This window comes from Pteronotus mesoamericanus, unplaced genomic scaffold (genome assembly GCF_021234165.1).
Source record: "Pteronotus mesoamericanus isolate MK-2021 breed Mesoamerican mustached bat unplaced genomic scaffold, CSHL_Meso_final contig_74, whole genome shotgun sequence".
Lineage (NCBI taxonomy): Eukaryota > Metazoa > Chordata > Mammalia > Chiroptera > Mormoopidae > Pteronotus > Pteronotus mesoamericanus.
Genome location: NW_026555247.1, coordinates 5,866,088 through 5,892,931, shown reverse-complemented (window position 1 = coordinate 5,892,931; position 26,844 = coordinate 5,866,088).

Genomic DNA, 26,844 nt, shown 5'->3' with positions numbered 1-26,844 from the left:
GGCAAAAGTAGGCTTACAATTGTATGTGCAGCAGTTTATTCTTGTATTACTATTTATTAATTATTATATTATTTTCCATATGAACAACTGTAAACCTACTTTTGCCCCTCCCTGTATTATTAAACAAAAGGCATCACCCATAGTTGTTGCTGTAGTCATGCTGGAGATATCATATACAATTTACCTTTATTTAATTTCAGTAAAAATACAGTTAACACTGCGAAACTTAACTAGTAATAGAAGTTTGCAGGCAAGTTTGATTGGCAATACAGTTAATTAGCCTTGTACTAAGAACCTTAATTTCCCTCATTCTCTTTATTCCTAGGAGATATTTAGGGTTTTTTTTTTAAGCTAGAAAGAGAAAAGATCACACAGATATAAAAATCAGCTTTCTTGAAATTGTTTTTCATTATCCTTAAACTCAAAAGTTTATCCTAAACACTTGTAGAGCCCAGGACAGGAGAGAATGCAATAATAATACCTACCCCAACAAATTAAAAAGTCTTAAGTTATCATATTTCTACAAAGAGGCCCAGGGCTGCTCTGATTTCCTGCCCACCCCATCTGAAGTAGCAACCCTTCACTCTCACCTCACTCCGCTTTGTCTCATAGCGGTTACCAGCACCTGACACAGCCCCCGGCCTTTTGATTCCTCATCTGTGTCCCTCAGCTGAATGTAAACTTCGTAGGAGCAAGAATTCTGTTTAATTTGTCATGAATTTTTAGCACCTAGAAGCATGCCTAGCACATAGCAGACATTCAGTAAATATTGTTGAATAAATGAATGAAGGCAAAAAAAAAAAAAGAATCACATAAAATATGTACCTAACATAGTAATGACATTCCACTAGGTTCATGCTGTATTTAATGTGACATAGAAATCAAATGTATTCTGACTGCAATACCCCTGTCAACCCCAAACTCCAATTATTGTCGATGGTCAGTAATAACATTACCACAAACATATTAGCCCTGTTAATAATCAACACATTTTTCTTAAGTGCACCTTTGGGAACTAAGAGAAGGAAATTGGTATTTCCCACACACATGTGCTATAATTTGTGTGTGTGTGTGTGTGTTTTAAGAGAAAACATTCAATAAATATGGTTACTAAAATTATTCAAAAATATTTTTCATTTTTTAAAAATTAAACCCAACTGGGAATCATGTTTTTACTATAAGCAAATATTAAATTATATGTGTTGACTCTTAGAAAATTGTTCAATTTTTCCTTTACCAAAATAAATTGTTAATTAAGAGAGACAAAAACCAGGAAATATTGAAGTTAGTCATTTAATTTCCTTACTTATTCAGAGCTGCCTGGAGTCATTTCCTGCAGGAATTTCATGTCTTCCCATTGAAGTGTTTCAGCAGCTGGTAAGGAAATCATTAAATCAGGCGGTGGGTGATACTCCAGGCTCCAATTACAAATCAGGTGTTTTTTTAATATTCATGATAGAGTCAAATCAACGTTAGAAATAAACCTAAATACCTTCTAGAATCCTGTTTCTGCATTGCTCAGAAACTTTGGTCTGGTGGGTGAAACTGCAGGCAAGGAAACCTGACCTCTGATTTGGCTCAGCCGCTAATTAGTTGTGTGACCTCAGATTTCACCTCCTGTGCCTTAGCAGCCTTGACTACATGATGGTAATAACACGCTAATTTAACCCAACCAAGCTGTTTCTAAGAGGAAAGGGATAGTAGCCAAATTCTGAATGTAGCTGTTTTTGTTGATGTGCATAACTTCAACATACACTGATGAGCTTGTGATACTCTCAAGAATGGAGACCTCGTCTTATACTTATTTGGGTCCAATCTTCACCAGTGCAATATGCTGGGAATACAGTAGAGGACTAGTAAATCTGAGAAATCAACATATTTTGCAGTGTTATGAGGAAATTGATCATGATCCCTTACAGGTCTAAAACATACGAGCATTTTTCTCCCTGAGTTACCTATTCACTTGGGGAACAGAAGCAGATAAGTTAATCACACTATTATTTTTATTTAAAGAATAGCCAGAGATTTAACCAAACATGTACTACGTTGCTGGATTTGGGGTGGAGTGAGGGTGAGGGGAACGAAAGGTACATCTTTTTCTCATCCAACCACTTTCCTGACTAGACCAGTAAATCAAACAATGAGCCATATTTTAAGAGTTTTTTGTTTGTTTGTTTAATTTGGCAATCAGAAGGAATAAAGCAGTCTGCATATTTCCCAGATTGGGTGAGGACATACTGAATTTTGGAGAACTTGAATCAATAAGCTGAAAGAAAAGTTCAGATGCCAATTTCAGAAGAGCTTAGTTTCTTCAGGTTAAACTGGATTTGTAAACTCTCTCTGCCTCTAAGTACAGGTGTATTTATAGCTAACCAAAATATGAAGGAACTTTGCTTTACGTCCACAATCAATGGAGTGCCTTACTGGTAAAAATGCACAACTCAATCATATTTCTCAATAAATGTAATGTATTCAAAAGAGGTGAACAATATGTGCCTTACATTCTTCTGTTACAGTGCCCAAGCAGTGTCTTCCTTCAGAAGTTTGTTGGCTCTCCCAATAATTAGCTTCTGAGCAAGCTGTCAAGGACAGCAGAGGGCAAAGGTGGGCACCACCAACACTTAGTGCCACCTCATATTGTTAGTGATCTCTCTCTGTCACACTACACTTCCTGGGATCACCTTCTGAATAGGCACCGTGAACACAAATCCTTGTGTCAGGCTCTGCTTTGAGGAGTTCAAGATATTTGTGCCCCTACGAAGTATCTCATTGATCCCTGGAGTCATCCAAGGGAAAATAACAGTGAAAAATCTGCACTGTTAAAATTCTAATAAGCATCTTTATTAAGTGCTTATTATGTGCCAGATATTGTACTGAAAGTTCTACTTACAGTGTCTTATTTAATCCTCACAATGAGCATATGAACAATCTATTATTCGTCTTATTTTAAAGATAGTAAAACTAAACCTCCAGAGGGTTAGATCTGGTGCTACAGATTTCTAATAAATGACAGTTTTGGCGGGGATTCAAACCCAAGTTCTTTGTGGTTTTTTTCTATAAGCTCAGGCAAAAGTGTGAAGTAGTCATTCATATCTTTTTTGAATTATAATTTGAACAAAACTACCAACCCACAATAAGCAACTCTGTAACCAGCATAGATGTAATGAGAGAAAGGACCTAGAACCTGTGTGACTGCTCCCATCCTCAGATAAACTGTTCTCAGCGTGTGTCTTTTTAATCTCAGAGGAAACAGAAGGCAAGCAGTTATGCAATATTTTTAAACATCAAAATTAAGCTGGTACATATTTTATTTTTATCCAAGTCATCTCTATTCTTTACCTGAGATCATTAAGATTAGGCATTAAAGATTTTGTTTTCTTAAGTGGACAAGCACTCAAACAAGCAATGGTCTGAGATCCCGAACTCTTCTCCTCTGGCTCAGCCCTCGGGCTCCTCAACCCCCACCGCGGCCCCCCCGACCCCCACCCCCACGCCCACCCCCACCCCCACCCCCACCCCACCAGGCATGGCTCTGCCCGCTGACACACCAGCAAACCCAGGGCCGAAGTGGAGGATTCAAGGGACAGAGCGCCAGCCCCCACGCCAGCCCTTCTCATTTGGAGCAGGCAGACGTAAGCTTCCCTGTTCCCTGGCTGCCTTAGGGTCCTCATCCATAAAAAGTTTAATCTTGCTCAAATTTTCTACAGACCCCAAGACATTTTCCCCATTTCCCTATCTCACGAGTAAGACAAGACCACATTTTTGTTCGAAGTGAGACACGAGAATACAGAAGACCACTCGCCCCAGCAAGTGCCCTCCCTTTCAAGGAGGTTTCCACTGTTTCTAGTCTAATGTGAATCATTCCAGTCCTTTCCCCAAACAAGAAACCTTTGTGTCTTGTTGGCATGATATCATGGAGCCCTCGGGATTTGCCAGGTCCCAGAGTGTGGAATTATCTTCTATGTGTTTGGGGGAAATGGAGCCTATGGCAAAAGAGAAAGTGAGTTACTAATTGGATTTATGGCCATTACTCCCAGAGCAGCCCTCTGCCCTTGGTAATCTCGATAGCAGTTCAGATAGAATCTCTCTCTGCAAAGGATCCAGAGGACTCTGTTAGGAGAAAGCTGGCACATCTCCTGCTCACCCAATAAAAAGTCAGATTGTTATTAAACTGTCCCTGAAGCTACTGTGATTTACATTCATTTTAATGGTTCCCTTTGTAGAGCAGCCCCTTTAATGGGGGATGCCCTTCGGTTCCTATTGGTTGCATTTAAAATAAATATTACACCATCCCCAGCTGTCTAACTCTCCTTTCATGCTTTGACCTTCCACAGAAAGTACAGAGACTTGATATTTCCTCCTGAGAAACTCGTGCCTGTTCAAGGATGCCCAACACCACATTATTTGTGCAACAGAGAGGCAGAGGTGATTCAGGTCCCCGTCACCAGGGGAATGTAGATGTAGACTCTGGAATACAATGTAGCACTCAGAGGCAATGAACTATTATAGATGGATATAAAGCAATATATGGAGAACTTCACTGAGCAAAAAGAAGGAAATAGAGTGAAATGTATAGCAAAATGCTATATATACAATTTAACACATAGCCCTACATAAAAAAATATTTTCTAAATACAGGGCCTGGCACAAATAACACCCTTTTTTATTATAAAATCATAAGCATATAGTTCTATAACATAAAAATACCACACTCAATCAAACCATATGATATTTTAGGTGAAATGTTCAAATTAAAACTACAAATTATTATACCGATATTATTACCCTACCAACCACACTCAAGCAGACATTATTTCTGCCAGATCCTGTATATATGTATATAATATACATAAATAAAAGCACAAAGTCACCTGTCTTTTCCTTTTCTTTAAATTTCTTAGACCACATTCTGGATATGTGACATAATCCAAATTCTGCTCTGTGACCATTCATAAATTACTGCACCCCTGAGTCTCAGTTTCTTGAATAGTAAAAATAACAGCAAGAAAAGGGAAAAGGAGCAGTAGTACTACCTAGGTTACAATGTTGCAACTTGAGGTTGGTGAGGCTGAAAAAGGTAACATCTGAGAACTGGCATACTGTGGGCACTGGCAAGTGACCTCATTTTCAGCAGTAGGCTCAAGCAGCCTACACATAAAGAGCTCTTGGATTTTTATTCCTAATTTACTTCCAGGGCAACAAGAGCAAAACACCTGTGTCAGCCATATCACATTCAACTATTATCTGCTCCTGCATGAGAAAGAGGGAGATCTGGTGACAGCATGTCACCCCACTGATTACCAGAGCTAACTTAGCACAGGGGCCCCTCTCCTCCGCCGCAAAGCTGTGGGCTTGCTCAGAGACAACCTGCCCAATCTGTGGAGGGGGGCCGGTCTTCAGACTGAAGTGCACTCTCCTAGGATTTGAGGGCCAAGGTCGATATCTAAACAGAAGTTAGCACAGTCCCCCTAAGTGGCTGACTCCGGGCCCCCAAGCTCTCTGTACCTGCCCCAATCCAAAAGAAGCCCTTAAAGCCTATTCCATGTGCTAGAGGAAAAAGCAATACACCTGTGTCTCTCATTCTTCAATAGAATAAGGAGGCCAAAAGGGCCTGACAGAATATCCCTTCCCCAGGCTGAGCAATCCAAGGTTTCCATGGCAAATACCACCAACCAGGAGAACTAGCAAAGCAGGAAACTGGACTGGGCCAATCTCCTTGTCACGCAGGGCAGACGATGATCCAGTTGGGTCTGGGCCTGCCCTCTTCATTGAAAGAGAAGTAGGAAGTACTTAGAAGTGCTTCAAGGAGCGAGTGCCTACAGGAAGGATGAGAAGTAGCACACCAATAGGTGTGAGGGGAGGTTCAGCCCCCAGATCTCCCGGAGGGCTGGTGGCTGTGTCTGCACAAAGGTGTCATAAGCACAGGAAGCCCCAAAGCTGTCTGCAGCTTCAAGGTTGACTTTGGACTGGCTGTGGCTTTAGAAATTCTCTTAAGATCAACTTTAAGCCAAATAAAATTGCTATGCAGAAACGGAGAAGACAGTAGAGAGAGAGCTCAATCACACTGTATTGTTTTCTTTCTTCCTTTAAAAGCATGGTAACCCCAGGCATTACTGGTGTGGCTCAGTGGACTGGGCATCTTCTGCAAACCAAAAGGGCACAGATGTGATGTCTAGTCAGGGCGCATGCTGGAGTTGCAGGCCAGGTCCCCAGCTAGGGGCCTGTGAGAAGTAGTCCACTGATGTTTCTCTCACTCCCTTTCTCCCTCCCTTCCCCTTCTCTAAAAATAAATTTTAAAAATCTTTTTAAAAAAAAATTAAAGCATGTCAATCACAAAGTCTCAGACGACCAGTTTGTGTCCGTGTGTGGTTTAATTTATTATCTATCAGTATATCCCTGCAGGGGGCTTCCCATGATCAGTCTTGTTACAGAAAACAACCCCCGCACCACCACCCTATGGGTCTTCTGCTCTGGGTTCTTTCTGCCCACCGCCATATTAGGAACTGTGGCTCTCAATGCCACAGTTTGGTAAAAAGAAAAGGGATTATTTATTCAAAAGTTATACAGGTATAAAGTAAAGGCAGAATGTCACCGTTAATTCCCAAAGTCCCTTTAAAACACACACACACACACACACACACACACACACACACACACAGTCCTGCCCCCTCTTGCCAAACCAGGCCAGTCAGGGTTACTGTATCTCAGGAAAAGAAAATAGAAGTTCATAGTTCGGCTAGGCTCCCATTCTTAATCCAAACCAGTGGCCTCATGGCCGGCTGCGGAATCCTTCTGCATTCTTTCAAATCACGTGGCCAGAAAAGAGAGCTCACATGGTTGCTATATCTTGCTTTCCTGCCTTCTAAGTCGCGTGGTCAGCGGAGCCTACTCTCTGCTCCCAAACCACATGGTAAAGCCCCAGCATGGCTGCCGCCATCCTGGGTTTAAATTCCGCGTGCATCTTCTTCCATAACCCCATTTCTGACTCCTCACACTCTGGGTTACCTCTCCCAATAGTCTGGTTCCTTCTGCTTTCCTCCACTGTCATCGTTAGTCCGGGCAAGCGTGGCTCTGTGACGTAGGAGCCGTCTCCAGCTACATCGCATCACAGGTTAGAATCACGTCCATCTCCCTGGCTCTGCCCTCTAACAGAACTAAAACACTGGCCAAGTTCTTCAGATATGCAAAGTAGCTCTCAATGGCTCTGCTTCCTTCATTCCCCAAGTGATGGCTATGAGGGTTTTCTCCATTTGGGGGGACCTTCAGCTTCACATCCTGTTACAGTCTGGCCAGTTTGTCCTGTGGTTCAAGAGAAAACCTTTAGTTCTTCATTTTACTCATGAAGGGCACCAAGAAACTATAAGAGGAAAGCTTCCAATAACATTTTACAGCAAACCCCAGGGAGATCAACTTGAAAAGAATAACGGATTAATCCTGGCCTCCTGGCCCATGCCATCGGCTTACGCCTGCTTCCTGATCTCCACCAGAACCTACAAACTTCAAAGTCATAATGAAGATCCCATTTCTTTACTCTTTACAAAATTAAGGTCTGGTGCACTGGCCTAAATAAGGTCACCTCAGGGTGTCAATCTCCCCTGGGCATTGAAGCTGAAGCAGTTTGTAACCATCATTTTTTCCCTTTAATTCATCATGTCCTTACAGCTGCCATGCTAGTTTTCTTTTGAAAATGTTAACAGCCAAGGAGTATTCAGAACAGAGATGCCCCAGTTCATCATCCAGTGCCTGAACCCTTACCAGAAACTGGACTGCAAAGAGGGAACAATTACCACAACAGAAGCCTTAAAACCTTAGCTCACAAGCTGACTCACAGCATTACGAACAAGGAGCTGAGGTCCTGTAAGAACCCTGTGGGCCTGGAGAGCAATGAGAATATGAAGCACAAAACCAAAGACACATTAAGAAGTACATGCAGAAGTTTGGGGCTGTTTACAAACCGAAAGGGGATGTCGATTTAGGGTGATTCCTACGGCCAGGGTGGGAGGGCAGGTGAGCACGTAGAACAGACTCTGGGGAGAAGAAATCCTGTGGGCCTTTCTGTCAAAGCTGTACTACTGGTGACATATCACCCTGGGGAATTCACAGCTGCAGATTTCAACTGAAAGCCCCAAATGAGCTCAATCTACAATAAGCCATCCTGGCTGTGAGCTGCTAGGGGTGTGATGAGAGGCCATCGGAGACAAGGGCTTAGGGAAGACCCTTCCCTTTGAGACCCTGACCAGGCCTGACCCCACCCTCAAACCTGGGTCTCCCGGGCAGTGCTGTCAGCACACCGACCTGTGTGCATCCCCTTCCATGACCCCTCACCCTCACGATCTGTGTTATATTTTAATGTACATATGAATATATTGAAAATCATTCAGTTTTCCCTGGGGGAAAAAGGAAATGTTAACAGACTACAAAAGACCTTGTTTTTTATACCCTGCCATTGGGAGAGGGAAGTTAAATAGAAGGTGTGGAAATGAAAGAATTCAACATGTGTTGAGTGCCTACTATGTGCCAGGTAGAGGAGGAAAGACATCTTTTTGAAACAGAGGGAAAGAAGCTAGACTGTGGAATGCCCACGATGAAACTGAACTGGATCAGCTTTACCTACTGATCTGCTCACCTACCTTCCAGGCCACCAGGAGAATTCAGAATCAGGGGAAGGATGGGGATGGGGTCATGGAGTAGCCCACCCTTGGTCAAAACACATATCATTTCAGAGCTATTATATAATTCCAACATGCTAGACTATCAAGAGGAAAGCAGTGGGAGAAGGAAACCAGCGAAGAATCCATAGCAGAGGTCTGTGAAAGCTTGTGATCGTGTGGGGTGGTATAAACATAAAACCTCCTGAGGCAACACAGAGAAGGAGGTAGGTGGACCAGCCAGCCTCAGTTCTCCCGGGACCTCCCCTCTGGCAGAGGGAAGAAACATATATCCATGCAATTGCAGAACAGAAGATTAATTCATTTCCCAAACACTTTGTGAGCATTTACTATATCCTGGTCACCGTGAAAAGGTACAAAAGATATCCAAGAAATAACCCCTGCATAAAATGAGCTCATACTCTCATAGGGAAGCCAACATTTAAACAAACAAAATGCAAATATTGCAACAATAGAGGTGTGTATATTTAGTGTATATTCAGAGGCAGTAAAGAGAGGAAATCTTTCAAGTGGACTGTTCAGGAGGTTTTCTAAATCCAGCTCCAATTTCTTTAGAATTTGGAAAGCTCACATCATGCTTCTGACATCACATTGTCTGTCAACTTAAATTTTATTTTGTTGAGACTTTGAAGATCTTCCTACATTTTCATGGGTATCTGGAAAATAAAGGATTCTATAGACCTTTAGAAAGAATAAGCATTTGATAAAGCCAATTGATGTTGAAAAGGAAAGGTTGAGGACCTCACTTATCAGGCTTTAAAAACTTCTATAAAGTTAATTAAAATATTTGTTAGGACTGAGCAAAGGACAGATAATTCAGTTGGAACATACAGCTCATTTGGAAACATTCTCATATATTTAGTAGCTTATAATATGTGAAAAATTTGCAACTCAAATCAGTGATGAAAGGTTGAGTCATTCAACAAATGGTGTTGAGTATCATATGCAAAGATATCCCTTTCGCAAATGAATTGTCACTTGCAAAAATATGACATATCTCTCACACCCTATATCAAATTAATTCCAGGTGGACTAATAAATTAAATGTTAGTAGAAGAATTCCTCAAATTTCTAGAATAAAATATGGGTAACTATTTACACAACATGAGTAAAGAAGAATTTCTTAAGAAGAATTGCAAGGAAATAAAGCTTAAAGGATAATAGTGATAGATTTTACTCCATATAAAGACAGTATGTGCAGCGTCACTGCCTTCCTTTGGCTAGAAGCCAAGAGCAGGACAATGTCACTGAAGCACTAGGCAGACACTGACATGGGATGTGTGTGTGGGCGCACAAGTTGGGTGTTTTCACTCTTCAACAGTGAGTATGTATTATTGTGTAATAACCAACAAAAACATTGTTTTTTTACAACAAATGTATGGGACCTCAGCTTTCAAAGTATTTTACCCTTCACTAACCTCAAAAAATAAAAAAATGAAATTTGATAAGTCTCTTAGGTAATAATGCTCTTTCACATATGAGGGGGACCCAAAAAACCCAGAACTTACTTATTAAAAATTGTGTATTTATTCTTACATATTTAAACTTCAGTCACTTTCAAATTACTCTCCATTTGATGCAATATACCTATCAAGATGTTTTTTCCACCACTCAAAACAGTTTTGGAACTTGTCAAAGTCGATGCTTTTTAGTGCGTCTGCTGTCTCCTGTTTCACCTCTTCCACATCAGCAAAATATATCCCTTTGAGGACTTTTTTCATCAGGGGAAACAAACAAAAAAAAATGTTGCTTGAGGTAAGATCAGGTGAATAGGGAGGGTAGGGAATGGGATTCATGCTCTTTTTGTTCAAAAACTGAACACTCAGCGTGGTGTGGACAGGTGTGCCAGTAAATCACCCTTCATGAAATGGGCAAATGCAGTGAGAGAGTCTTCAGAAAAAAAATCACTGAAGCCAAAAGCAGCCTCTGACAACAATGCCAGCAAGTACACTGATCCTAATGGATTCCTAGCACACTCACCTAGTGGGGGAAGCTTGTACTACAAGGGACCTGCCATCCAGAAGATAGTTCTGGTTTTTTGGGGTCTCCCCTCATACATTATGATGCCTCGTTTCAAAATAACCCAATGATATAAGTAATTTCGTTTTTACCTCTATATTTGGTTAATGAGTATTTTGGAGACTTAGAATGTTGTAGTGAATTGTCCAACGTCACACAGCAAACAAGACGCAAAACTGTGAACCATCCCTGGCTATCCAGGTACACATGCTATATCACATTTTCTTTATCCATTGATCTTTTGAGAGACATTTAGGTTGTTTGCATATTTAGGCTATTGTGAATCATATTGCAATAAACAACGGGGTACAGTTGCCTCTTCAAGATTCAGTTTTTAATTCCTTTGGAAATATACCCAGGAGTGGAATTGCTAGATCAAATGGTAACTCATTTTTTTAAGTTTTTGAGGAAATTCCATATTGTTTTCCACAGAAGCTGCACCATGTTGTATTCCCAAAAACAAAGCAAAAGATTTTCCTTTCCTTTGTGGTCTTGATTTGTGGAGCAGAAGGAAATTTTGGAGGTGATGAATAAGTTTATGGTCCTGATTGCAATGATGGTTTCATGGGCATACACTTATCTCCAAACACATTGAGTTATATACATTAACATCTACAGCTTTTTGTATGCCAATGATGCCTCAATAAAATTATTTTAAAAACAAAGACATAATTTAAAGAAATAGATAATTTAGAAATCAGCAAGAACATGTTGCTTCTTTTTTTTTTATCCTCATCTGGGGACATGCTTATTGATTTTAGAGAGAGAGAGAAAGGAAGGGAGAAAGGGAGGGAGAGAAACATCTGTCAGTTGCCTCTTGTACACACCCTGACTGGGGACCAAACCCACAATCTAGGCATGTGCCCTGACCAAGAATTGAACCCATGACCTTTCAGTTTATAGGACTATACCCAACCAACTAAGCCATGCAGGCCGGGGCAAGAAATAGGTAATTAAATTCATATATGGAAATGTGTGGATTTTCCTAAGAAGTTACAAAGTCTGAAGCCATAACTTTTTATGTTAAAATACATGTTTAATTTATATTGCTAATTGAAACACTTAAATCTCTCAGTCTACTACATTTACTGCCATCTTTTCTCCAAGAACCAATGGGTGGGAATTAGTTTTATATCTATATAACTAAGGGACCATTGATTGGTTTTGCCAAATCAAAGATCACAAGTTCTCATGATCTACACAAGGACCAGGATCTTGTCAGTTTTAAATTACTGCTGTATCCGATGACCCCAGCATGGTAGGCATTCAAAAAATATAAATAAGTGGATGAATGAATGAGGATTTGGTTGAAAGGCAAGTATCCTGCTCTTAGGAAGCAGGAAATGCTAGCAACTTTTACCTGGCACTATTTACAGAAAAGGACTCTCCTTATATTTAGTGGCTGAAAACTGAAAATTACCTAAATATTAAATCACAGATAATTAATATTATGGTCTAGACACTCTCTACAGAAAATTAAAATAACATTATAAAAGTTAATGTAACACTACGTTAGGATGTTTTCAGTCTCAAGTAACACTAAGCACTGATTGAAACTGAGTTTGAAATAGCACTGTTCTTATGGCACACATCAGGAAGTCCACAGTAGGGAAGGTTTCAAGCTCAGCTGATCCCCAGCCTCAGGAGTGTGTCATCAAGGACTGCATTTCCTCTTTCATACTGCTTTACCTTCCTCAGGGGTTCAGATTTGCCCCCAGGGGTTCTCCTTCCCTATTTCAAGGTGGCTACAAAGCTTTCCTATTTGGATGGCTACAAAGCTCCAGGTGCCATATCCAAATGCAGGAATGTCCAGAGCCCAAAGGATTGTCTCTTCAGGTCTCTTTTCCAGGATCAGGAAATCTGGGAGGCAACCTTTTGAGACTGGCTTTCTTAACTTAGCATAACACACTTGAGATTCATTCATTTCATTGCAGGAGTCAATATCTCACTATTTTTATCGTTGAGTAAGCATTGCAATTAATTGGATGTGCCACAATTTGTTCATCTATTCACCCCGTAAAGAACATGTGGTTCATTTCCAATTTTTGGTGGTTATAAATAGTAATGCTGTAAATATCCAAATACAGGTTTTTGTGTGAATATAAATTTTCATTTCTCTAGGTTAAATATTTAAGAGTAGAATTGCTGGATTACCTGGTAAATGTATATTTAACTTTATTTAAAAAGTTGCCAAACTCTTCTTCCAGCATTACTGTAACAGTTGCACTTCTATTGGCAATCTATGAAAGTTCCAGTTACTCTGAATGCTCGTCAGCACTTGGTATTGTCAGGTTTGTTTCCTCGTTTTTCTATCATTCCAATAAGGATATAGTAGGATCACATTATGGTTCTAATTTGCATTCCTATGACTAATGATGTTGAACTTCCTTCCCTTTACTTGTTAGCCACATAATCTTGTTAAGTAAAGCATTAAAATCTTTGCCAATTCATATAATTTAGCATTTCCTTATTACTGAATTTTGAGAACTCTTTTTTTAAAAAGAATTTATTGATTTATTTTTAGAGAGAGGAGAAGGAAGAAATGAAGAGAAGGAGAAAAACATCAATGTATGGTTGCCTCTTGCACACCCCTTACTGGGGACCTGGCCTATAACCCAGATATGTGTCCTGACTGGGAATCAAACCAGGGACGCTTTGGTTTGCAGGCTGACACTCAATCCACTGAGCCACACCAGCCAGGGCTAAGAATTCTTTACATTGTATGTTCTAAATGCTAGTCCTTCATCGGATGCATGATTTTCAATATTTTCACCCATTAGGTAGCTTGTCTTTTTATTTTCTTAGCTCTGACTTGCACAGAGACAAAGATTTAAATTTTTCCTAACCAATGTTTAGCAGTGTTTCAAGAATAAATGTTTCTCAGATTATTGCATGCCTTTGGTTGGTTTCTGGAGTATGGAATGGTTTATTTTTGTTTTTCAGTTTGTCCATGCTTATAATTGCTTTTGAGGGATAAAACCTACCACTCCCCTCGCTTAGCAATAGCTAAAGAGAGTCAGTAACTTAGTTTTTTTTTTTTTTAACATTTTTAAAGTTTTACTTATTTATTTTTAGAGGTAGGGGGAGGGAGGGAGAAAGAGAGAGACAGAAACATCAATGTGTGGTTGCCTCTCATGCGCCCCCCACCAGGGACCTTGCACACAACTCAAGCATGTGCCCTGACTGGGAATCAAACCAGCAACCCTTTGGTTTGCAGATCGGTGCTCAGTCCACTGAGCCACACCAGCCAACACCAGTAACTTAGTTTTAAAAAAGTGTAGAGAATGCCTACTAAACCTTATACTCTTAATTATATCCCTATATGTTTTCCTGACCATTTTTAATTACATCTATTTTACATGACTGTGAGTTGTGTGTACTATTGCTCTTAATTCTGGGGTTTTTTTTAACTTGTTATTTTATAAGGGCATTGCATTGCATTGGAAAAACTCACAGAATACTGTACCATCATGTTCACATTCCTTGAAAAACAGTGTACTTTTAAAAGTTTACAAACAGCCCTGGCTGGTGTGGCTCAGTGGATTGAGTGCTGGCTTGTGAGCTGAAAGGTTGCCGGTTCAATTTCCAGCCAGGGCACATGCCTGGGTTGCAGGCCAGATACCCAGTTGGAGGTGTGCAAGAGGCAACAGATCAATGTATCTATCACACATCGATATTTTTTTCCTTTTCTTTGTCCCTCCCTTTCCCCCTCTCTAAAAATAATTAAATACAATCTTTTTTAAAAATCTGCAAACACATGATTCTTTTCATTCATATGCATTCTTGGAAGCCAGCTTTGTTCTTTCAGTTTGCTTAGAGAGCTATTCATAAACTTTGTGAAATAAATATTCTTGTCACCATCTCAGTGGCTTCTTATAGATTCAATGATAGTAATCTCTTACAGATTGTAAAGAAATTATATGTTCAGAACATATTCTTGACAGGCCTTATACCCTCACAATTCTTATGGTAGTGAGCAATTGCAATATTTATAAAGCCACATTAGAATATATAACTGTGATTTATGATGGTTTGGATATTTGGTACCTTATTGAGGATACAGGCTTTCCCAACATATTCCACTCTTCTTAAAATTCTACATGTCATCTATTTATCTATCTATAATTCAAGTGAATTAAAATATTGACATTGATAATTAATTTTTTATGACAACCCTAAAAATTGCTAAATACATTCTGGGTATAACACAAAACCAATGTGATCATTACAGTATAACTGTTAGCACTTCTGCTCTTCAAGACACACTAATCCTGTATTGGATAAAAATACTTAAGATCAAAAATCACCTAGAACCAGAATTTCATATTTCCTGAAATTTCATGAAATAATATATTTTCAAAAGTATTAGCTCTCCATTACACACCTATTATTGAGCATACTAAAGTCATTGTGTCTTACTTTCTATTTTCCACTCCATTACAGCATAAATCAAATTGATTTGGTGTGGCCTAGTGGTAGCACACAATAATGTACCGGAAAAAAATGTGTCTTAGGAAAAGCAAAAAGAAACATAAAGAGGTGACAGTTTTTCTTTTAAATCCATATGCAGTAATAAATACATCAATACTACCTATGGGTTTTATAGAAATTTTTGAAAGGCTCTTTATGAAATGTATGTCTTAGTCTTCTAAACATATTTCATTAGTGAACAGCTGTTTAAAATTAAACAAAATAAATCCTTACTGTATTTTAATACATTGGTTCCCCAAATCAGCATGTTGTAGGCCTCATTTAGGTTTTTTTTAAAAAGTCAATTACACAGACACTGGATAGGAGATATTTCTTGTGGCCGATTTCTATGAAAATGAAGAATTTACCACAAGCTCTATAAGAGCCAGCTCACAAAACGACTGTCGCAAAAGCCAATAATGTGAATAAAAAATGCAGGGTCTAACCACAGAGATACACAGTGGTGCCAGGCACATCAGAAAGACTGGGCCGAGTTCCAGGTACACACTAGATAGAGCCACACACAGGAGGCCAATCAAAATAGGTAGGAGAATTGGGCCAAGAATCTGAGTGCCTTTAACCTCAAGTAGAGAAAATTACAGGGAGATTTGAGAGCAGTCTGAATATTTGAAGTGTGGTTGTGTTCTCATGGCCTTACCACTATCTATTCTCTCCACCCTAACCCCCGTTTTCTTGATAAGCAAACCGATTTGTTTAGGTTGCCACAGAGGCCCCTTGATCTCAAGAAGAAGAAACCCCACCCAAGCCCCAGGTGTAGAATCATAATGGGTCTAAACCAGCCATAGTAATCTCATTCTTCATGGCCCTTAATTGGTCTAGGGGTACAACATACCCAATTCTGGCTAAGGTGAAGTCAGATGAATCAAAGTTTCTGCTTACCTTCTAAGAAAAAAAAGAGTTGACTGCCATGGCCTTCACTCTCTAGTTCATTTTTCTTTTTTTCCTCATACCTAAGGACACAGAAGAAATCGCATGAAGAATGGCAATGTAAAAAGATAGAAAGCACCTGCATCCTTCAGAGTTTCGCCAGCTGGACTGTCTACTTGCAGATAATTAGCTTTGTGAGAAACAGAATCTCCTATTTGCTTAACCACAGTAGTAATTAAGTATTCTGTTTATTGTAGCTAAACACACTCCTGGCTAATATTGTCCTCATGGGGAAAAAAAATACATGTATTTGATCCTCAGACATTCTAGAAAGAAAAACTAAAACCATAGAGTGGGAGTTATAAGAAAGAAGATTCTGGATCAGCATCAGAAATCATTTTTTAAAGATTTTTCAATTATTTATTTATTTTTAGAGCAAAAGGAAGAGAAGAGGGAGAGAAACATCAATGTGTAAGAGAAACATCGATTAATCGATTGCCTCTCACTCACCCCCATCGAGAGCCTGGCCCACAACCCAGGCATGTGCCCTGCTGGGGATGATGCCCAGCCCACCGAGCCATACCAATCAGGACCAGAAATTATCTTCTAACAAATAAAATTGCTGGAAAACAAGGTTGCCTCTGAAGTCAATGATCCTTCATCACAAACACAGTCAAGTTAAAGGTGGCTGACCACCAGCAAAGGTGCTGAAGAAGGAATTTCTGCATCAGTTGGGAGGTTCCAAGATCCCTTTGAACTCTAATTACTATACTATGCCTTTATGTTTGGAAAAGACACTACTGAAATTTGCTAGTCATGTATGAGAAAACTGGCTTTAAAAGGGTGACAGATTACCAACTACATTTTTTTAGATTGCTCAGAATTAAGAACAATACCTTCCTGATATGAGGTTTATCAATATTTGAAAATATACAGATTCTCTTCCAAGTTTCTTTATCTTGGCATTTTTGTTGAACCAGTCAGTGTCCCATGATCAAATACGGTAGGTGGTATTTGAATTATAGACCAATCGTTCTGGTCAAATGCCCATTTTGAATTTCTAATCAGAAATTCTCATTTCTGATTGCTGAATGCCAAATCAGTTCATCTTCTCTGTGGCATCTTCTCGCCAGCCCCAGATATACTATATATTATCACACTGTGCTCTAAAGTCCATTAAATTCTTTCTTTGGTTATGTCCAAGGATGTCCCATGAATAGCTACTTCCATATATTATGACCCAGTCTCTGCATGTGGTCAACAAAGCAGAGGCAACATTTTAGTTACCACGTTCTGGCTATTTTCTCGATATTCATTATAGATTAATGTTGGTTTGATTTTCAAGATATGACACTGAGAAAATCACTCATGAACTGGTCATTTTGAGTGCCTATCCACATTCATATCCCCCAACATTTACTGAGGACTAGCTATGAAAAAAAAGTGGTTTGTTGCAGAGACTTGAAAACAACTACAATAAATAGCATACTGGGTAAAATAAAGGAGAGGAAAGAAGTCATGTAAGTGATGCCTCTTTTTGTCTGTAAAACTTTTCATTACAGATGTCATGTCAGACATTATTGTTCTCATTTTACAGATGAGGAAGCTGAGGTTCAGAGACATGCAAATAATGAACTACAAACAGGCTGAATAAAACAGTACCCTTGTAGAAGTACGTGTACATTCTAACTTACCTGAAATCTCAGGGCCACTTGAATGTAGGAATTTTTCAGATTCTGAAAAGATAAGGTGGTGCATATATCATTTATTAACTAATATCACATCAGAGTCTGGTCATCCTCTGCCATTAAACATTAATATATTTATGCAGAAAAATTGTATGAATATTCCCAGTAGTGAGGTAAATAAAGACTATTAAAGGGACTTCAGATCATAAGGTTGGGTTTTGTAACCAAGTAAGTTACATAAAAGCTTTCCATTTTCTGAACTTTTTGGATTTCAGAAATACAGAGAGGGAATCAAGGCCTATTCCAGCTACAGAGAACTAGTCCACTAGGATTGAAGGACTGAATCAAGGAAGATTTCATAAAGGAAGTGACATCTTCTCCAGACCATAAGAACCAGTAGGATCTCAAAAAACTGTAAAAGTAATATAAATCTCCTATAAACGGAATTCGCCAAACACAAAACAGGAGAGACGTGGCATAGGAAAGGCACTGCCAGTGAGTTTCGGGGATGCTAGTTGATCACAACACAGGCCTTTTCATGAGCAGGTCAGGAGCCCAGGCTCCAGTGGACACGTACGGAGGGGTCTGCAGCCCAGGCACAGGGCCCACCTCAGTTGTGCACCACCAGAATCAGACCCAGAATCCAAAAAACAAGCATAATGAAGATTTTGAATGTAGAATGTGGAAATACACATTTTAGGTCACTTTTTTCCTGTACAAAGAACTCATTGTTGGTGAAGAGACTCTGAGTTCAAATAACACACATATATATATACATTATTTAGGGAGTTTTTGTTGTTGTTGTTGATCTAAAGTATCAAGGAAGGCCAGCGCATCAGCACCAACCAATGCAAACTTCAATCAAAAAAGTGAAGGTTTGCAAACATCCAGATGTTCAGTGTCCTGCAGCCTCAGCCTCGACATTGATCATTTGGAATTGAACTGAGGGTATGAGGCAATGTTCTTAGAGCATTTCACACACAAAAATGTAAAGCTGGATTTAATATAGCAAAATGATAAAAGCCAAATCCAGATAACATTTCCTCCAGAAGAAGCAAACATGCCCGAACAACTTGGCTAACACCTATATGCAGTCATGAGGATGATATTAATTACCACCAAGTGGTTTTGTCCTTTATTAATAGAAAAGCATGTGGTGTTTCCTGTCTCTGGTATTCCAGAGGATGGAACGAGGACTGTCACTACCATCTACACTCATCCTCCCGAAGCCGGGGAGGGCCAGCAGCCTCGCAGGGGCTCACGCGTGGACAGGACCTTGCTGATCCAACAGGCCTCACAGGGAGCATTGATAGAAACGGTTTTCATTCCAATGGTTACCAAGCTGTACATATTCCTTAAGTGACACAACCATTACTTACAAGCGAGGGTGTGTCTGCCTTGAGACATTTTTGTATGCTCAGGAATAATCATAACCACAACTTTGGGCAACATATATAAGAAAAACTGAAAGAAGATACAATGTACACTGACAATGCAGCCTTTACAAAATCTGATGGATTTGGCATCATTTCATTGTCAAGAAGAGAATCAGTGACATTGAGCCAATTGAATGAGCAGAGGATGAAAATAGGAAATAAAGGCCTAATATATTACAAAATAACCAAGATATCCATAATAGCCAGAATAAAAACAAAATAAAATTGATAGCATCTAAATAATACTCATGGAACTCTTTACCAACTTCAAGAAAACAGCATTTTGCCCACTCCCCACACCCCGCCTGCCCCCTACACGCACATGTACACACTGGTAAAACAGTAAACGTCAAAGGTTGAATTGACTCATTATCTTAGCTATTCATTCATTTATTCATATATTCACTTAACAAATATTTATTCAGAGCCTACAGTGTGTCAGACAATAGAGTAGAGAGTTAAAAATACATAACTACCCTCAAAACGTTCACATTCTAGCAGAGGAGACAATCCAATAAAATTAATCAAGGAATAATCTGATGAGTGATGTGACTTAAAGCCACACGTATTTTCCATTTGGAAAGAACTTTACAGTTTACATCCCTCTCCTACCTTTTTGTATTATTCTGCATTATTAGGTTTAGATCATGATGTCAGGTTTTGCAACCAAGTAAGTTACATAAAAGCTTTCCATATTCTAAGCATATGATTGGGTATATTCTCAAATACAATCTGAGCTTTTCTCTTTTTTTAAATGAATTTATTTATTTTTTCAAATACATTTGTCTCTGCCTTCCCCCCGCCACTCAGTCTGAGCTTTTCTGTCTTTTAACTGAAGGATGTATTTACTGACACTTTGACTTCTTTCTACCATCTTATTTTGTGTTTTCTATTAACACATTTCTTACTTTTCTCCATGTTCTTGTCCTGTATAGGATCGGCTTTCTTTATTCTCTTTTGCTTCCTTCTGCTGATCTGAAGTTATGAATAGTATTTCTATTCTTTGAGTAAGTTACCATTAAAGAGTGTTACCATGGGCACATAATAAAATAAAGGTCACCGAACAAAGCCAGGGACACTCACCCCTCCTGCCAGCCATACTATTACCTCGTGTCCTAGTTCAGCACTATCTTTAACCCTCTCCCATTAGTCCCATTATTATTGTTACTGGTTTGTGGTTTTCTTACAATAATGCTTATTTATTTTACTAATATGTTTACCAATTTCTTTGTTCTCCAGTGGTTTCAATTTTCTTCTTACTGAAATATAAGCATACTTGGAAAACTGATTCTTAGATTAACATTTTCCTGTTTTTGATTCCCAAACTTCATAAAACTTATGTATTTCTGAATACAATAGTTTTTTGGCTGTTTGCTTAGAAAAAACTTATGTACATCTCAAAATTTAATCAACACTTTAAACAGAGCAATATGCAAGCAGAGTCTAAAGTTTTATTCCAAATGCAATTGGTAGAATCATGTGAAGACACTGAAAAGCCCTCTGAGAGTCAGCAAAGTGCTCACCTGTACATTGTCCGTGCCACAGAGAAGCATCACATTGTTACTTCAAACTGGAATTTGTTAATAGCCATGTTCACTATTCTGTAATCGGGAAGTAATGCTTTATGCATTTATTTATTTAAGCATTTGATGGTTGTGATATACAATGTTGTGCTGTGTTTTGATTGCATTTTAGGAAAGTAGTTAATGGTTTAGGTTTGGTATGTAATGAATTAGAATGTTTCCCATTTGATTTAATAGAAAATAAACTTGGCAGTGCTTGCCTTTAGAATGTCTGATTTTAGGAAGAATTACTGGAGTTAAGTGAGCAATGCATGTATATTTTTAAACAGCTCTTTAAAAGACTCTAAATTATTATCTGCAATTTCTTCCTTCTACGGTCACCCCCAAATAACTTAGCTAGGTGCTCGTTCTAGGTTGACTGTTCTGCCTTCCACAGTTTAACAGTATTACCCCATCATCTTTTGGTATTCTTTTTGAGGATTTTATTCTCAATCTGGTTATGATTTCTTTGTAGGTAATTTGTCTTTTTCTTTGAATTTGCCTTTAATTTTTTAATGAAAATAATTAAATATTATTTTAATATTTCTGTTGGTTATCTGATATTAAACAGTTTTCATTGTTAGGGTCTAGGTGTGGATTTGTATTTATATATTTTACTCAGGAGCCATTCAGTCACTCAATATATATTTATTGTGCACCTACTACCTGCCTGATCCAGACACTAGGGATCATCAGAGAGCAAATCCAAGTTTCTGTATTCAGCAGCCTACATTTGGTGAGAGGCAATGGAAATTAAACAACAGTTCATACAAATATATTATGTCTGGTAGTGATAAGTGATATGAAGAAAAATAAATTAGATTATGGGGATAGTGATTTATAGACAAGCACTAAATAAGGTAATCAGGAAGCCCTTTTTGAAAAAGGTGACATTTGATCAGATACTGAAGAAAATGAGGCCAATAACTATGTGAATTATGTGGAGAAAGAGACTTATGACGGAGGATACAGCCCATGCAAGAGCCCTGAGGCCACCGCAGGCCTGGTGTGGTCAAGGAATAGCACAGAAAACAATGTGATTGGACAGGAAAAGTGACAAAGAGAATGACTGTGGATCAAGTCAGATGAGTGGGTGGGTGGGTAGTGCGCACAAACCTTCCTGTCCATTATAGGGAGTTTGGAAAGGTTCTGGAAAGCTACTGCAGTCTTAAACAATGGAGTGTGACATATGTCTAAAAGTCTCATTCTGTCTGCTGTGCAGATAACATTTTCTTTATGGAGGGAAGTGGGATGGCTAATTAGCAGGTCATCACAGTGTTCCAGAGGAAAGATGCCAGCGATGAGGGCCACGGCAGTTGTAGTGAAGGTGTTAGGAAGTGGTCAAATTCTAGATATACATCAAAGACAGAACTGATAGGATTTGCTGAACTAGAAGTGGGGTATGAGATGAAGAGAAATTATAAGGATGGCATCAACTTTTTTGAAGCAAGTAACAGAAAGAATGGAATAGTCATTTTCTGAGAAGGAACATTTTCAAAAGGAACAATTTGGAGTGAGGGGCAGGGGAAATCAGGAGTTTCCTTTTCAATGTATTACATTTGAGATGTCTATTAGACTTTCTAGTGAAACTATAGTACAGGAAGTTGTATCTAGGAATTGGAAGTTCAGAGAAGAGGTCCAAACTGGAGGCATAAATTTGGGAGTTGCCAGCAGTTAATGCTTACAGCCATGTGATGGGGATGAGATTGCCTTAGAGAGCAGAGAAGTAGCCTAACCTTTCAATGACTCCATTGTTCAAGGTCAGGAGATGAAAAAGAACCAACAAAGGATCCTGGGAGGGAACAGCCAGAGAGCAGTATGAGGAATGCCAAGAGAGAGTGATGCCCTGGAAGCCGAGTGAAGAAAACATTTCAAAGAGGAGGGAGCAATCAACTCTGCCAAATGCTGCTGATGGCACATAATGAGGATAAAAAATACACCTTTGGAGTCAGCAGTTTGGAGATCATGGGTGACCTCTGTGGAGAGATGAAGGTGAAATCCAGATTAGAAGGAGTCCAAGAAAGAGTAGGAGAGGGGGTACAGATGGGTAATATAGGCAACCCTTGGAATGAGTGTTGCTATGACAAAAACAGAGAAAAGGCATTGCGTCTGAAGAAGGGCGGAGGACCAGGAAAGTTTGCTTTATTTTACGATGACATGTTATTGGAATGTGCTTGTTCGCTGATGGGAATAAGATAGTAGGGGAAACGATGACGGAGGGTGCGAGGGAACGTTGTCGAAGGGACGGCACACTGCGAGGCTTCGTTCTGAGGGCTCATTTTTTTTTTCCTTTCTAGAAAAGTTCAGCTTCTTTGTCTTCAAATATTACATCTCCTTGACTCTCAGAATGCCTACTCCCAGAACTCATAAGATCTCATTGGTCTATTATCAATATTACTAAGTCTTTCCTCAATATTATTTCCTTCTCTCTCTATATTACATTCTGGGGGATTTCCTCTACCTTCTGGTTAAATAATTCTCCCAACTATGACTAATTTGTTCTTTGACCCAAAATTTAAATATTTTCCATTTTTACAATTTCTATTTTGCTATTTTTCAAATCTGCTTATTCTTTTCTTATAAGGTTATTTTCTTATCTTACTCTTTCTATAACTTATTTCTATTCATTTTAAACATTTTTGTTCTATGTCTCTTTTGGATTGTTCTATTTTCTCACATCCTTGGGCGTCAGTAGTCTCAGTTATGACATCTAGTCATTCTGCATCATGGTGGGCTTATTCCTCAAGGATTTTGTAATATTTTTAACTTATCTTCAGCAAGAGCTGTTTTTCAATTGGAGCCATGCACACTTGCCTGTGCAAGGATCCCTTTGGAGAAATTTTCACCTTTGCTTCTATTAAACCCCAGTTTTTAGTCTGACCCAAAGGTATGGTTCTTATAGCGCCCCTCTTTCAAAGGCCAGTGGCCCTGTGTGTCCCTGAGTGTCCCAGGGGGAGGGCTTCAGTCTCTGCCTTCAAGACCATGCCCATCACTGGGCAAGCATTCACACGCCCAGCACCCAGTTCCTGCGACCTACGCGCATGCCCATTGCCAGCCGCTATGTCATCTCAGCACCAGCTGGAGCTCTCTACTCTAGGTTTGAGTCCCTCATTCCTTGATTTTCTTTTGCTGTGCTTTTAATCCTCACCCAGGGATATGTTTATTGATTTTAGAGAGGACGTGAGAGAGAGAGAGGAACATCCATTGGTTGGCTCCTGTATATCCTCCAACTCGGGATTGAACCCACAGCCTAGGTATGTGGCCTGACCCGAAATCAAACCCACAGCCTTTTGGTCTATGGGAGAGTGCTGCAACCAGCCGAGCCACCCGGCCAGGGCCCCTTTTTGTTTTTGAAACCAAAGATTGTCCCTTTCCTTCCAGTTTAACTATATATTTTAATGTATTTTCTGAACACTTTTTAAACCCTAACACTTTCACACATTTGCAGCAGGAGAAATGCCTACATAAGGTCAATCTACCAAATATGGTAAACTCAGAAGTCCAGCATAAAATACTCGTTCCAAAACACTTTGACTAAATTCAAAACTGAAGTTGACTTCAAAGTTTTGCTCAACCCAGGAAACAAATACCAATTTGGCATGGGAAATGAGCAGAAGTAGCGTGTGCCATTTCCAGAAGGGCCCACAACAGTCTTTCCTCAAGTATGTGAAGCTTCTCTTCACCTCTGCGTGCTTGACGGAGATGCGCACAATGACCCGGGAGGCCTCATGTTCGGGTGGGTCCCCAAGTGACAGAGCTGGGCATGGAAGGGCCTGCCCACCATCTTTGCTTGGAGAAGAGCTGCCTGCTGCTCAGAAACCTTAGTTTTAGATTTGCTATGAGCAAGATGTGAAGTTCTAATTGTGTTAAGCTACTGAGATATGGGTGTCTGCAAAAAATGTGAAAAGAAACTCACAAATAAAGGAAAAGAACAGAGATGTGGAATAACCAAAAAAAATCAGTTTGAAAGTACAATAAAAGTCAACTTTGAATAATTAGTTTTCTACAGCTATTCCACATCAGTGGTGTTTACATAAGAGTAGTTTCCTCCATGGTCCTTAGCAAGTCATGAATCACGGTTCTTATCCTCACTCAGAGACAGCTTTGGGGACAAGCAAATGAACATGTGATGGGGGTGAACAAACCTGAATTCTTCTCAGCTTTCTGGCAAACTCCCACAGTTCCACATGCTCATGGTCCAACCTTTATCTCACCATGAGAGCTTCTGGGAACAAGTTGAGTATCTTTCCCAGGTGTGAAGAGGCTATCCCACTATCTTCACTTCACTCCAGTACTCAAATATTACCGGAACCCCCAACATTCTTAGACACCTCTGACATTAAATATATGACAAACCTGAGCAGTCGATGTTGTGTGACTATGGTGAAGAGGCATCCAAATGTCAGTCAGAAGACCTGAATTCTAGGCCCAATAGATAAACAGCTCTGAATATTGAACAGAGCACCTACATCCCTACAACTGTTTTTTCATCTGCAAAACAGAAGTCAAGGAGATTATGATCCACTTACCTCACCGAGTTTGTGAAGGGCAAAGTGAGATCACAGGCTTAAATAAGATGCAAGGTATTGTATTTATTTCTAGATCTGGCAGAAGCACAAAAATAACTGACTTCCTAGCATCAAGGAAGTTGCCTGAATACTGTTTCGTATGGACTTTTATCCCAAGGATTTTGAAGAGCCCTCAAACAGTTCCTTGTTTTGCCTAAACGAGCCTGCCATGGTCCATCTCTTCAGCCGATGAGAGAGGCTAATATAAATCTGAGACCCTGCTTTAAACAGTTACAAATTCCTATGCTTGTCTTCATTAATCCAGCACTACATTGGGTTGGAATACTCAATAGTTACTATGTTAACAAGTCTTCTGCAAAGTATTTCCTGTTCTTATTTAATGTCCAGAAAACTTCATGCAATTATCAGAGGGTGTTTTCTATATAAAAATGTCACATCCTTTCCCCAGATTTTCTTGTTGCTGTTACATGTCATTCTTCTCTATCATGTTCTTTACCTCTACTTAACACAATATCCCCAAATCCTAAAAACGTTCAGCTCACCAACGTCACTGAGAGGCCCAATTTGCAAGGATGCTTGCAGAAGAATACGGGAAGTTCAAATTTGGCTGTGCTATTAAGTGCATTTAGAGGAACACCAGTTCATGGTCACATTGATACAGCTGCTTGATGTATTAACTTGCATTCAGGAGTCCAAAATTTCATGTGTAACTGCTTCCTGTTTCCATTTTTGAAGGGACTAGTCAGCTCCCTCTGCAACTGCACAACAGCTGGAGGTGGTGAAGCTGCCTAGTGAACTCTGTGTTATTTGAAGATTGGGAGCAGGACATTTCTCCACCCTGTGCTTCTATGAGGCTTAGACAAGTAGACAAGAAGACAGATGAGCTTTGCATATGGAAGAATTCTTTGTGGTTTTAAGTCTTGTGCAGGATAGTTAGGACACTGAATTTGAGGTTGATTCACACAGGGCCTATCTTAGTGAAAATTACTTCATAACAGTTATGATCTAGAGCCGTATGCTCCTCTCTATGGGGATTTTGAAAGGGCGTAGTTTGACGCCTAAACTTAGTGACATTCCATGTTGCTTAAGCATAAGAAGCATCAAAAAGTCCAAGAAAGCTGAAAAGGATAGAGAGGCAGAGGGGAGAGGGGGCAGAGAGAGAGAGAGAAGAGAGAGAAGAGAAAGAAAGAAGAGAAGAGAAGAGAAGAGAAGAGAAGAGAAGAGAAGAGACGATCAGTGTGTTTCAGAACTTATTGAGACTACACGTCTTGACCTTGGCCTGCTTCACTTGAAGGTTAGGATCATACACACCATAGAGGTGCCGTGTGTGGCTTGGATGCAGTTGGGTCATTGTTCAGCTACTTTTAAAAGGCAGTATGCTCTAGAGACACTGAAGCCAGATCACCTATGTTTAAGTCAGGGTTCAATCCCTAATTTGCAGAATGATCTTAAGCCAGTTACTTAAGCTCAGTTTCTTCATCTATAAAATGAGCATCGGAAGCATGCTTACTTCATAGAGAGGATATAAAAAATCAATGCATATAAAGTGCTTAGAATAGTGGCTGACACACAGAGAGCTATGT